Source organism: Sturnira hondurensis, unplaced genomic scaffold, assembly GCF_014824575.4.
Source record: "Sturnira hondurensis isolate 20B ecotype Veracruz unplaced genomic scaffold, ASM1482457v3 Scaffold0004136, whole genome shotgun sequence".
NCBI lineage: Eukaryota > Metazoa > Chordata > Mammalia > Chiroptera > Phyllostomidae > Sturnira > Sturnira hondurensis.
The window spans coordinates 29,901,027-29,913,068 of NW_028076767.1; the positions used below are offsets into that span (position 1 = coordinate 29,901,027).

The following is a 12,042-nucleotide window of genomic DNA, read 5'->3' on the forward strand; positions in this document are numbered from 1 at the left end:
CGCGCAGGGAAGAATTCACAGTGCGGTGCCTGTTTCCAGCACGGCCTTCTAACGTCCTGCACTCGGACGGGTGAAAAAGCCTTTGGAAATTTCAGTCGGTTGCTCACTATTCGGGGAAATCACACTGTTGATGGCCGTACCATTTGCAGTAGCTGAGCTGCCCAAACCACACATCTACATCTCACTGCGTGTGCAGCCATCGGACTGATGTGGTTCTACACTAATGTGAGCAACTGACTGCTTCGTTATGTCTCCCAACGTAGTTGTGCCTAAGCATTTATGTGCTGCATATGTACGTCTAATTATAAATCACTTTCCCTTGAAATTATAGTCTGGGTATTTTACTGATAAAAAATGTGTAGATCGGTTAGATTACCTAGAAACTTATTTCAGGCAAACCTGGCAAAAGTATTTGCTATAAGAGGGTGTCTAACCTGGTAATTTGGGGAACCACTGAGCTAAGTCAAACATGAAAAGCTCATTTCCCTTTGTGTTTGGTTTATAATTAACTACAAAAACCAACCCTGGGCCAATGAGGCATCAAGTAAAGTCTGCTGGGGTAGGGATGCTCCTGGAAGGAGTTTGCTCCCTGATTAAAAGAGAGACAGCAAGGAGTCCTGCTCTTTATTCCCACTTTTTAATGGGAGGTGATGCCTGGAGCCACAGCAGCCATTTTGAGACCGTGAGGCAGCAAGGCCAAAGGCATGCTGAGGACAGAGGAACTAATGACAGGAAGATCTTGGGTCCCTGATGACACTGCTGTACTGACAAACTGTCCCCTGGGCTCTCCTGCTTTGGATTCTGTTAGGTAAGAATTAAATGTTTCCACTGTGTACGCTACTCTTAGCCAGGAATTCTAACTTGCAGTGAATCCATCCTGATTCACAGTCAAATGATTGGAACTCCAAGTTGCTAAGAAGACTAGGAAGCTTGCCTGTTCCCTGCAATGTCTGGATAAGTGGCCTGCATTCAGAAGCCTGTGGCCAGGGTTTGTCTCCAGAGCAGGCCAGAATGTGGTTCTCATCGGAGCACGAGTGTCTTCCGAACTTCTGTGGGCTGATAGTGTTTTCGGTCTTTTTCCAAAGAGTTCTCCTTTTCTGGCCACCGAGGCGGGTCAAGTCACCCCCTGACCAGGAGCCAATGAGAAGGGCTGCTGGCCACATTCTTCCCCTCACACATCTGGCGTCCACCTGGTCAAACAGCTTGGGCACGGCTCACGGTCCCCGGATGGCCCTGCCCACCAACTCCCACATACACACGACTTGCTCATCATGACTCTGAGTTCGGGACAGGATTAACATAAGGGTTAAGCAGGGCCTAGGTGTGCAAAGCAGTGGGCCAGGCCTTTCATAAGAGGAAGCTTTATGTCAGAGGACAGGGTCATGGGGCAGCGTGTGTTTCAGAGTCACATTACGAGACCGTGGAGAACTCAAAACAGTGGTGGTCTCTGGTCAGAAGGAATTAATTCCACGAAGTTTGGGCCTGGGCTGGAGAAGCTCCAAAGACTGTGCAGGCAGGAGGCAGCATATGGCCCACGAGGCCCAAGATCCTGCATGACCTTTGGCAATTTCCCAAGGGCATCTGTGGCGGAGTTCTGTGTATTTAGCTCTGCCAATCACTGAGCAACAAGGAGATGGACAAGGGGAGGCTCAGCCTGTGCCTTTGGGACTTTCTCAGGAGTGCCATAAAGAGGTGAGCATGTGGGCTGTGCTAAAAATATTCATCAAATAGATGTATGACAGGCCTGCTGGGGGGTGGGGGGAGGAAGGAGGGAGAAAACTGCACCAGAGAACAAAACACAGTCTCCCTGGATGATGGTGTTCGTCCTGTGCCTTAAAATGACACAGATACGCCCATGACACCCAAATGTAGGTGGCCAGCTCCAGACTTGGGCATCCAGCACCCACTGAGCCACCAGACACCCAGGTTGAGCGTTATTTCAAACCTGATGCTTCCACAGCTGAATTCCGGATCCCGTCCCCCCAAACCTTCTCTGCCGGTGTTCTGCATTTAGAATTCACCACACACCAGGCTGTCCCCTCGCCTTCGATGCTTTGGGACGGAGACCGTTTGCTGAACTGCGAGGGGTTTAGCAGCATCGGGCGGTGGCCTCTCCTCACTAGATGCCGGTAGCACCTCCTTCTCCAGTGTGACATTCAAAAAATGTCTCTAGACATTGCCAAGTGTCCCCTGAGGGGCACAGTCACCTTGGTTGAGAAACACAGTTCCTTCCCTCCTACTGAATATTCAAACCACCAGAAAGTTCTCCTGGCTCTGCCTTCAGCCTACTCACTTCACTCTGATGCCCACTGATACGTACCCCCCCACCCCAGGCCACTGTGAGCTCTCCCCTCCTCACGTGCCACCTCCCACTGGCAAACATACTTCCCCGGGTGGGCACTGAGGTCTTTTGAAACACGCAAATCCTGTTGGCTTTGACTTGAAACTCTCCAGAGGTTTCCCGTGTCATTTAAACTAAAATCTGAGCTTCTCACCATGGCTGGTGTTTCTCATCACAGACCTCCCCTCCCCTTCTTCCTGCTTATTCACTACCCTTCACCCCACTGGAGTCCTACAGGTGTCTGAACAGGACAAGCTGCTCCTCTCCACCCCTAGGGCTTTGCACTGGCTGTTCCCTCTACCTGGAATGCTCTTCCTCCACATCTTCCTAAGGCCGACCCATTCTCAAAATTCAGGTCATCACTCGAGAGGCCTCCCCTGACCGCCCGTCACAATTCCACACCCCCCCAATCAGGTGGTCGTTTTCCAGCAGATCAATATTGTTTCCACCGCAGTGCTTGTCACTTTCTGAAAGAGCCTTTTCTGTGGCCTTGTTTGCTTGTGTATTAACCGCTTCTCCACTTTGGAATGTGAGTTCCACGGCAGTGGGTCCTCTCCCGGGCATCCCAGTGCCTCACCCAGGGCCTGGCACACAGTAGCTGCTGGATAAACCTGGGCACGTTGACAAAGGAGAGGGATGTGGTCTTCTTCTGCCCAGCACTTCCTCCAACACCTTTACATCTCTGATCTCATTTGCAGCCTTTGCCCTGCCTTCCGCAGGCCCATAGGAGGAAGACGAAATATGAAACACCGAGGCTCTCTGGCTCGCTCCCCAGCATCCAGGGCCCTCCCTGGGAGTTGGACTCAGCGGGGTTGGGGCATTTCATTTTTTCCAACAAACACCGCCAGGTGATTCTCATGGTGGAAGGTTAGGCAAACACTGCCCCTGGCCACCATCGGCAAGTAGAGAATCAAGGCCAGCCTGCATATTTCAGAGACTGAGGCAGAAACGTCGGGCCTCCAAAGCCTGCTGACCCCAGTGGAAAGAGGGAGGGGAAGCTGTACCCCCCCCGCAGCTGTTTCCATGGTCTCCACCTTGCCCAAACAGAGACAGGTCCATCTGCCCATCATCTCTCACGTTAGTGTCCCTCTTACTGTACGCACGGGCTACCTGCCTCCCTAGCAACTGGACTCCCTTTCCCTGGGATCCCTACAGGGCTTCAGGGGCCAGTCAGTCTGCCCTCAGCTCCAGAATGGAGCTTTGGGAGCCTGGCCCAGGCTCACTGTTGGGGGCTTCTTCTCGGCCAGTGATTGGTTTACAGTGAGCACATGACACAATACAGTCCAATCAGAGAGGTGCTCAGGGCTTGGGTGGGCAAGTAAAAGAGTCTTGTTCTTTCCCCTGAACTTACTTACACCAGAGAGGACACCTCAATTATGGTAACAACCAATGTTCACTGAGGGCTGGCCTGTGTCAGACGCAGGGCTAAGCACTTGACATTGATGATCTCATTTCATCCTTTACCACGCGAACTGGCAGACAGGTGCTCTGGGCACCATCGTTTGCTGATGAGAACACTGGGGCACAGAAAGCCTCAGTGACACTCCCCAGACCCCACTGCCGGGCAGGCGGCCAGGCAGTCTGGTTCTCCAGACCGCGGGCCGAGGCCTGCATACCTCTCGGAGCTGGAGAGAAAAGCCAGCCCCCCGGAGGGAGAGGGACAGATTCTCGTGGCAGAATCCGAGACCCGACTCCAGCCCTACCCGAAGCTGGACCTTAGCATTTTTAGTTAAGAAAGCCGACAAGTCCCCTTTGTTTCTCCTTATGCCCTGTTGAGGGATAAGGAGATTTATCCCTCAAAGAGGGATTTTCCCTCTTTCTGTGCGTACAGCAGAAAGGGTCCCCATTACTCCGTGGTCCCGACAGGAAAATGCCCCTGACTGGTGTCCGTGGGCGACCTGCGCACAGCAGCTGCTCAGTAAACGCTAGCAGATGTGCGCGAAGCCCGCGCTCCCCTCCCAGGAGCTGCTGGGTCGGAGCCCTGCTGCCCAACTGTGGCCAGCCCACGGCCTCTTCCGTTTTTTTGCCTCCAAGTGAGGCCTAGTTCCCTAGCAACCACCCCAATTAGGCCATCATGCCATTTATCAGGATTCCAATTAATTATAATGATCTTAATGATCTTCCAATTAGATAGTGCCTTGAATCCGGATCAGGGGTGTGGCAAGTTTCCTACTAGGCCCTATCACCAGGGGCCCCAGAGAAGGCAGGCCAGGTGAAGCCTCAGGTCAGCCCGGAGAGGCTCCGCCTTCCACACCCTTGGGGTGCACAGGGCCCTGTCTGGACCCAAAGCGCCCTGGACTGCCCCACCCCCACCCCTCCAGGGACAGGCTCATGCGACTCCATCACCCACCACAAGAGGGCTGTACCTCTCAGAAAATTATTACCCTCTTGCCACTGTACACGTGTTTTCAGGGGGCATGAACCTTCATGTCAGACCTATGCTCTTGTTCTGGCAGCCCCATTTGCTATCTCCCTTTGCCTATTTTCCTCAGGGCACACCCCCCCCCCACCTCCGCAACAAAACACACACCCAAGACACCCCCAAACAGTGGAGGTTTGGGAGAGAAGTGGGATTCCTGAAGGGCCTCTGCCTTTCAAAATTTTATTGTTTCAATGTGTTTTCTTCTGTTGCACATGTGTTTCTTCCACAGTTGGAAAAAAAGGCTAAGGTCATGGAGGGTAGAGAGTGTGGTGGGTCAGAGTGAACTCTGGGGCCAGGGCCTCTCGCATGTCGGCTCTACCGCCGAGCAGCTGTCTGCCAGTCACGGTCTTCTCCGTGCCTCGGTCTTCTCATCTTTCACAACAATCAAAGGACCTACTCCTCAGGGGTTTGTGTGGATTAAATGACTTATGATGCGTAAGGGCTTAGAGCATACTACATCATAACCCGCCGTGTCATCTATCACCTTAAGCCTAGACTCAGCCCTTTCTTTTCACTACAAGCTGATCAGACATGCTGACGTTCTCCTGCAGGACACGGCTTTGGTCTCTTTCTAAGGGGACAAAGGCTAAGAACAGGCTTGATAGAGTTGCGTGATATTCCAAGTCTGGCTGACTCAGACCGGAAGCTGACCCCTCGAGGCAGGCCCAAACAAATAAATTGAACATATACAGAGGGGGAAAAAGAGGGAAGTGCTAGTCCCAAGTCACAAGGTGCACCTTAAGCGTGAGGGTGTGCAACCACACACCAGCTAGGTCCCCGGGACAGCTGCCGAATGGATATGTGGAGTGGGGGCCACACACGTGTGCACACGTACAGTCTCACAGGTAGCCACACTGCCTTCCTCCAAGCTCAGGTTTTTAATAATCAACTCATCGTTCAATCCTTAAGTCTGAAAGCCTAACATGTTATTAGGGTTTTAGAGAAAGCCATAAATTCAAATTTAAAAACCCAATAAATATACACCAAGTCCAGAACCCAAACCCACACTGACCCTCAACCGCGCAGTTAGACCAACATTGTACATTTATGTACACAAACGTGGCCCATGAAAGGAAGGTCCTTCGTGTGCAAGTGTCCAGCGTGCCAGCAGCCTAGCTCACCACCACCATCTTTGGGGCTGCTGACTTGAGCACTCGATGACACCCCAGGGCAGGCTGCTGTGATGAGCTTTTCTTCCCCACCACCTGGGACAAGCAGAGCTGGGGCGCCTCTCTTACCAGGTGAGCCGTCTTCAGCCTGTCCTCCCCACCCTCTTCCTATATGTAATGAATGGCTCTGACTTAATTAAAACCCTCCAGTGGTTCTGTAATGGGGAGCGGAGATGCAGCAAGAAAGCTCTTCATTATTAACTACGAGACCAGAGTAAGTCTCCCTGCTCCGGGGAGAGGCGCCGGGAGTCCTCCAGAAAAAGCCCATCATCCCACCTGCTTCTCGGTCCCCCCCAGGGAACCTGCTTCAGAGCAGCCTCCTGTCTGTGTCCCTCAGGAGGGGGACCGCTCTGTGGGAGAGAGGCAGGGGACAGATGGAGGGGCGCGAGAGAGGGTGTCCTGACACGCACAGATGTGCAAATGCCAGATTCAAACGTAAGCTGAATGTAATTACTTGGTTAATTAAATATTGACTTTTAACTCAAAAAGTGATTAAAACAAGCTGCAGGAAAGACTGGCCAGAGAGGAGAGGGGGGAGGGAACGAGTAAGAACTTTCAAGAAGGGGGATAAGGAGGATGAGGATTCTCAAAATGAAGGTCTCCACTGTCATACTGTGTGCAGGCACCTACTGTGTGCAGGGGCTGGGCATGGCCTTCAGACTTCAGACAGGTGGGGAATTTCAAACAGATATCACTGTGCCAAACTAATATTTGTGGGTATCTCCTTCCTCTTTTTCCACCTAAGACTGCCTTTTTCTTGCAGGCTGCCCCGAAAGTAGACGGAAAGCTTTTGGTGCTCAGGAACCAGGCTATGCTCCTCACATCTCCCTGGAACAAAACTCAGTGCCTGGAACCAGGAGGCGCTCCACTAATGCTTGTAGAATGAATGAATGAACTACTACAAAGAATGTTTGTTTTTAAAGTGCACTCCTAGAAATCGCAGCCACACTTCTAAAGCCTTCAGGAGCGTCAGGCGGGGGTATACCTCTGTGAGGCTTTGAGAACTGGCTGGTGAGGAAGTTTGCCTTTTTAACCCTGTCTGCCTTGTCGGTGCCTAAGAGTTCCCAGTCACTCCCAAGCTCTGCTCCACCGCTTTCCCGTGTCCTGTCCGGACAAGCCCCACGTGGTCTGGCTTCTGGTCGGTTTGTTGGGTCTAAACTTAAAGGGGTCAGGGAGGCCATCCCCCTGCGGCTGGCGGGCTCAGACGCGCTTTTCCCGGGGCCTCCAGGGCTCCGCGTGGCGCGTCCTCAGGTCAGGGGTGAGGTGGGAAGTACCCCGTCCGCTAGTGGGGTCAAACGGGTCATCCCCCCGCGGAGCTCACTGGCGCCGGAGCCTCCTTCCCGCTCGCCGGGTCCCACCTCCGCACGCCGAGCTGGGGCCCGACCGGGCGGTCGGAACCGGCCTCAGCTCACCTGGGCGGTGCTCCCGGCGCTCTCACCCCGGAGCAGGCGCCGGCCTCGGGGAGCCACTGCTCCGCCCACCTGGCCCCAGCACCCCACTCACCCGTGTGCACGGCCTCCCTGGCCTCACCCGGCACGGGGCGCCGCCTCTGCCGCAGCCCAGCCGGGCCGCGGGGCGCAGGGGACTCCACGCCGCCGCTGCTGCTGCTGCTGCTTCTGCCGCCGCCGCTGCTGCATCCTCAGCGAGTGCGGCTGCTGCTCCTCCTCCCGCCCTCCGCCTCCGCCCGTCCCTCCGCCCAGCGGCTCCGCCGCCAGCCACCGCCCCCAGCCCTAGCCCCAGCGCGCCGCCCTTGCCAAAGTCTTGGTCCGCGCCCCGCCCGGGCCAGTCTTACATCGTCCCGGCCGGTGGGCAGCGCTGTCTGAGCCAGCCCCTTGGCACAGCGCGGCCGGCCCGCCCGCCGTCCTGCCTGCCTCCGCTCGCAGGGGGAGGCCAGCGCGCGCCGGGGCGGGGAGTGCCAGACTCGGAGCCGCGGGCGCCGGGAGCTGGGGACGAAAGACCCTGCCACGGCGCCCTCCCTAAGTCCCCTGCGCGCGCGAGCCTTTTACCTCTCGCAGGTGGGACGCGTGGTCCGCCTGGTCCGGCCCTGCTGCCCCCTGAGTGTGGCCCTGGCCCCTAAGTCTGGCTCCGGACAGGGCAGCGGCGGAGAACTGTAGTCCCAGCAGCTTTCGGCCTCCCAAAGCCGCGGGACCCGGCTGGCCGCGCTCCCGGCGCCGAGCGCGCACCCTCGCCGGGACACAGACGCACACTCACACTCATCCGACACACTCGCTCCTGTTCGCCTTTGGCGGAGAGTTGAAACAGCTGTGAGATTCGCCCAGGAGCTGGAAATGAGGGAGGGACGCGAGCCAGAGCTTTGCTTGCGAGTGTGTGTGTGTGCAACACACAAACGAGGGGTGTGGGTGGGAAGCATCATTAATAAATCAATTATCGCAATAAAGTCAGAAGGGCCATCTATCAGGTCCACTTGGCTGTAAACGAAGAGAATCCTTGCCTCTTTCCTGCTTTTTTTTCTTCTCCCTCTGAGCTGGAGGGAGCCAAGTGTTCCTCAGGGCTTGAAACAGCCCCGCTGGGGGCTCTCCTCATAAAGCTACGTTAATAAATGTTTTCTTTTATCTGCTTTCAGAGGGATCGCCAGGGTCTGAAAACACCGACCGCCTTTGCTGGAAGACCTGCGTTCACCTCTAACTACACGCTTGCCTTTGGAAAGCGTGGACGAGCTCGAGCAGGGCCCCTCAGCTAGATCGCGGGGCGAACTGCCCACGCGTCCGGGACCTTCCCACGCGCTGGAGAATCTCCCCGAGACGTTAACTTGAGCTCAACTGAAAATAGCCCAGAAATGGTCCGGAAATAGGAAAGAATGGAGAACCGGGCTTCCTTCGAAAGGGGAGGAATTCAACTCAAGGTGGTGCTGTGTACCGTGGTTTCCACTGTCCCCAGAACACAGGAGGGACCTAAGAGGGGACAGCACTGACTACTGACGGGGGTGGGGGTGGGGCGTGCAAAGACCCTGCCGAGAACCAATGGGCAGCTGCAGAAAACACAGCTGAGTAACTAAGGGGAAACCGACCTTGTGGTAGTTAAGTGTGCTAGTAGGCAGCAGTAACTTATTTAAATCTAATATGGTAAGTTGTAGGATTATACCCATGTTACAGATGTGGAGACCAAGTCACAGAGGGGTGAAGTCATTGACTCAACATCACACAATTTAAATGGCCAGCCTAGGATGGGAACCCAAGAAACTTGGCTCCAGAATTAGGTTCCTTAAAAGGCCATTGCTCCTTTTTCAGCCCATTGCTCCTTTCCCTGGTGCAGGCTTTTTCTCATTCTAGTTAGTGTTGTCACGTTTAGTAAATAAAAAGGGACAATGGTCTCTGGGGATATACTTACATAAAAATACCGTTGTTTATCTGGAATTCAAATTGGGTGTCAAACTGTGTTGACCTGGCGGGGCGGGGGTGTCTCCACATTCCCCCAGCTGTAATCTCCTTTAGCCATCCCGGATCAATTTACAATCTAAATAAATCAAAAAACCCTGGAACTTGCTTTTCCAAATTAGATTCTGGTGCTCGCTTTCAGCACCACTGAGGTTGCTGATCTACCTTCCCTGAGCCTTGGCACAGTGTCAGGATTATTTCTTCACCATCACCCACCAAAACATAACGGGGACCCCCTTCCCTTCTGCCTCATCTCTGCGGAAGGAAGGGCACACTCGTGGCGAAGGTTCTAGTGTGGAGCTGTTTGGCAGGAGGGTAAGGCTGGCCATGTATGAAATGTAAAATTTTCTAGTAGCTGCACGGGAAAGTAAAAAGAAGCAGGTGACATTAATTTTAATAACACAGTTCATTTAACCCCGTACATCCAGAATATCATGTCAACATGCAATCAAAATAAAATGTATTCACGAGGCAGTCTTTGTTTCTAAGTCTTAGGAATCCAGTGTGTGTTTTGTTCTTACCACGTCTCTTAGTCGGGGCCAGCTGCATAGTGCAGTGTGTCCCCCTCAGGCTCTGCGGTCCCCTGCCGAGTGTGTCCACTAGGTTCCTTATGTGGACACATGAGGATTCTCTTAACTGCCAGTCTTTCAGGAGAACTAAGGGGTCAATCAAGATTCCGAAGTTGGCGAGCAGGATTTGAACGCGTGTGAGGCTGTGGGACATGTGTCCCCTGTGTCACGTGTCCCAGCTGGGGCCTCAGAGCCCCATGGGGGTGCTCAGGGACCTGGGGGATAGGAGGCAGATGTGGTCTGCCTTTTGCTTGCTTTTTATGTTGGGTTCTGGGCAATATTTCAGAGGAGGGGGGATTTCCACCACCAAAAAAAAAAAAGTTCAAAAACACACGTCCTTTCTCTGGGCCCCAAGTTCATGAACATGGCTCGCCCCTCCCTGTCTGGGCTCTGCCTGCAATTTTCTCCTCTATTCTTCTCTCCTTGTCAGGTGCCTAGTTATGGCGGGGGGGGGGGGGGGGGTGCTGCTCCCGATCCCCTATGTGGGGCCGCAGGGCAGAGATGATGTCATCCAGTTATCTTTTGGGGTATTCTTTCCGCTCCTGCTGTTCAAAGACCAAACATGGTGCTGTTTCTGTTTTGCCCCTGATTCTTTGTTAGAGGGGGAGCTGACAGATCTTGTGTGTGTGTCTCTTTGTGCACATTTACCGGTACGCGTGTGGGAGTGTGTGTGTGTGCACTCGCCGTGGACGCGGCTGGGGATTGGGTTTCAGGTCTGAACCTCACTCCTCAGCTCAGACACTGTTTGGGTTGGAGAGTCCGCAAAGCACTCTCTGGCCGTGTTTCTTTCCCATAACTCACCCCAAACTCTGTGGTCCTCTGGGTCCCAGCCTCGGCCTGAGTTTTCTAGGTTCTGTCCAGGCAGGTGGGGCCTTCCGGCCCCATGTGGGAGCTCAGTGACTACCTGGGAGACGAGGGGGGCTGTGGGGGCTCGGCTGTCCGCCAGCCTGAGAAGTCGCTCAGCCAGGACTGAGCTGGCCTGGGTGGGGCCTCCACAGAATTCTCAGGAGCCTGTCCATCTCCACGCACACCGTCTGGGACAGACTTTCTCCTCTTGTGTCACTTGTCACCCTGATGGTCTCTCCCACCGGGATCATCCTGCCTGGATAATTGTGTCTTCCAGGTTCCTCACACCACTCCCGATTGTCACTCCCTTGTTGGTGTGACCTGGAGGGGACCTTGCTCTTGACACCCACCCGAACTAGTTCCTTCTTCTGCAAGGTCCTTGATGGCCCTCTGTGCAGATCGCCCATCTGGGTCTGTTTCCCTTGCAACTCCAGAAGGCCGTTCTAGCCTGCTGGCCAACATGGAGGCGTAGGTAGACACACTGTGCCTCCTCGCACAACTAAAAAAAGGACAACAGATTTAAAAACGAAAAACAACCAGAACTGACAGAAAATCGAACTGTATGTAAGTCTGACAACGGAGGAGTTAAAGAAGAAACATTCATCCAGACCAGTAGGAGAGGCGGAGATGGGCAGCCAGGGCGGAGAGGACTCACGGCAAGGCGGCAGCTGGTGGGCCCAGCAAGGCGGTGGATTGCAGACCAGGTGGTCCCACATTCGCATGAGGATAAACCTGGAGGAACAACTGGGGAGCGAGACAGACCGCATAACCCAGAGCTCCATGGAGTTCAGGGAAATAAGCCTCAAACCTCTGACTGAAAACACATGTGGGGGTTGAGGTGGCAGTGGGAGAAACCCCCAGCCTCACAGGGGAGTTTGTTGGAGAGACCCACAGGGTCCTAGAATGTACACAAACCCACCCACTCAGGAATCAGCACCAGAAGGGCCCAGTGTGCTTGTGGGAAGTGACTGAAATCTGGCAGAGAGCGGAGCAAGCACCATTGTTCCTTCTCGGATCTCTTCCCCACAAGGCAGCATAGTGGCTTACCCCACCCTGCTGAACATCTGAGGCTCCACCCCTCACTGTGTAACAGGTGCTGAGACAAAAAAATGGCCCAAATGAAAGAACAGATCAAAACTCCAGAAAAAATACAACTAGGCAATGAAGCGATAGCCAGCCTATCAGATGCACAGTTCAAAACACTGGTGATCAGGATGCTCACAGAATTGTTGAATATGGTTGCAAATTAGATAAAGAAAATGAAGGCTATGCTAAGTGAAATAAAGGAGAATGTACAGGG

The 12,042-nt window shown here is 54.0% G+C and overlaps 1 protein-coding gene across 1 annotated transcript in view; it reads right to left on the reverse strand.

Annotated features, from left to right (window-relative positions):
- The window catches only part of SULF2 (sulfatase 2), a 93,998-nt gene extending 86,434 nt beyond the window's left edge, over positions 1–7,564 (reverse strand). The window contains exon 1 of the mRNA XM_037044243.1: positions 7,436–7,564. The gene's annotated coding sequence lies outside the window, so the exon portion shown is untranslated. The remainder of the gene's footprint in view (positions 1–7,435) is intronic.
- Between the last annotated feature and the right edge of the window lie 4,478 nt (positions 7,565–12,042).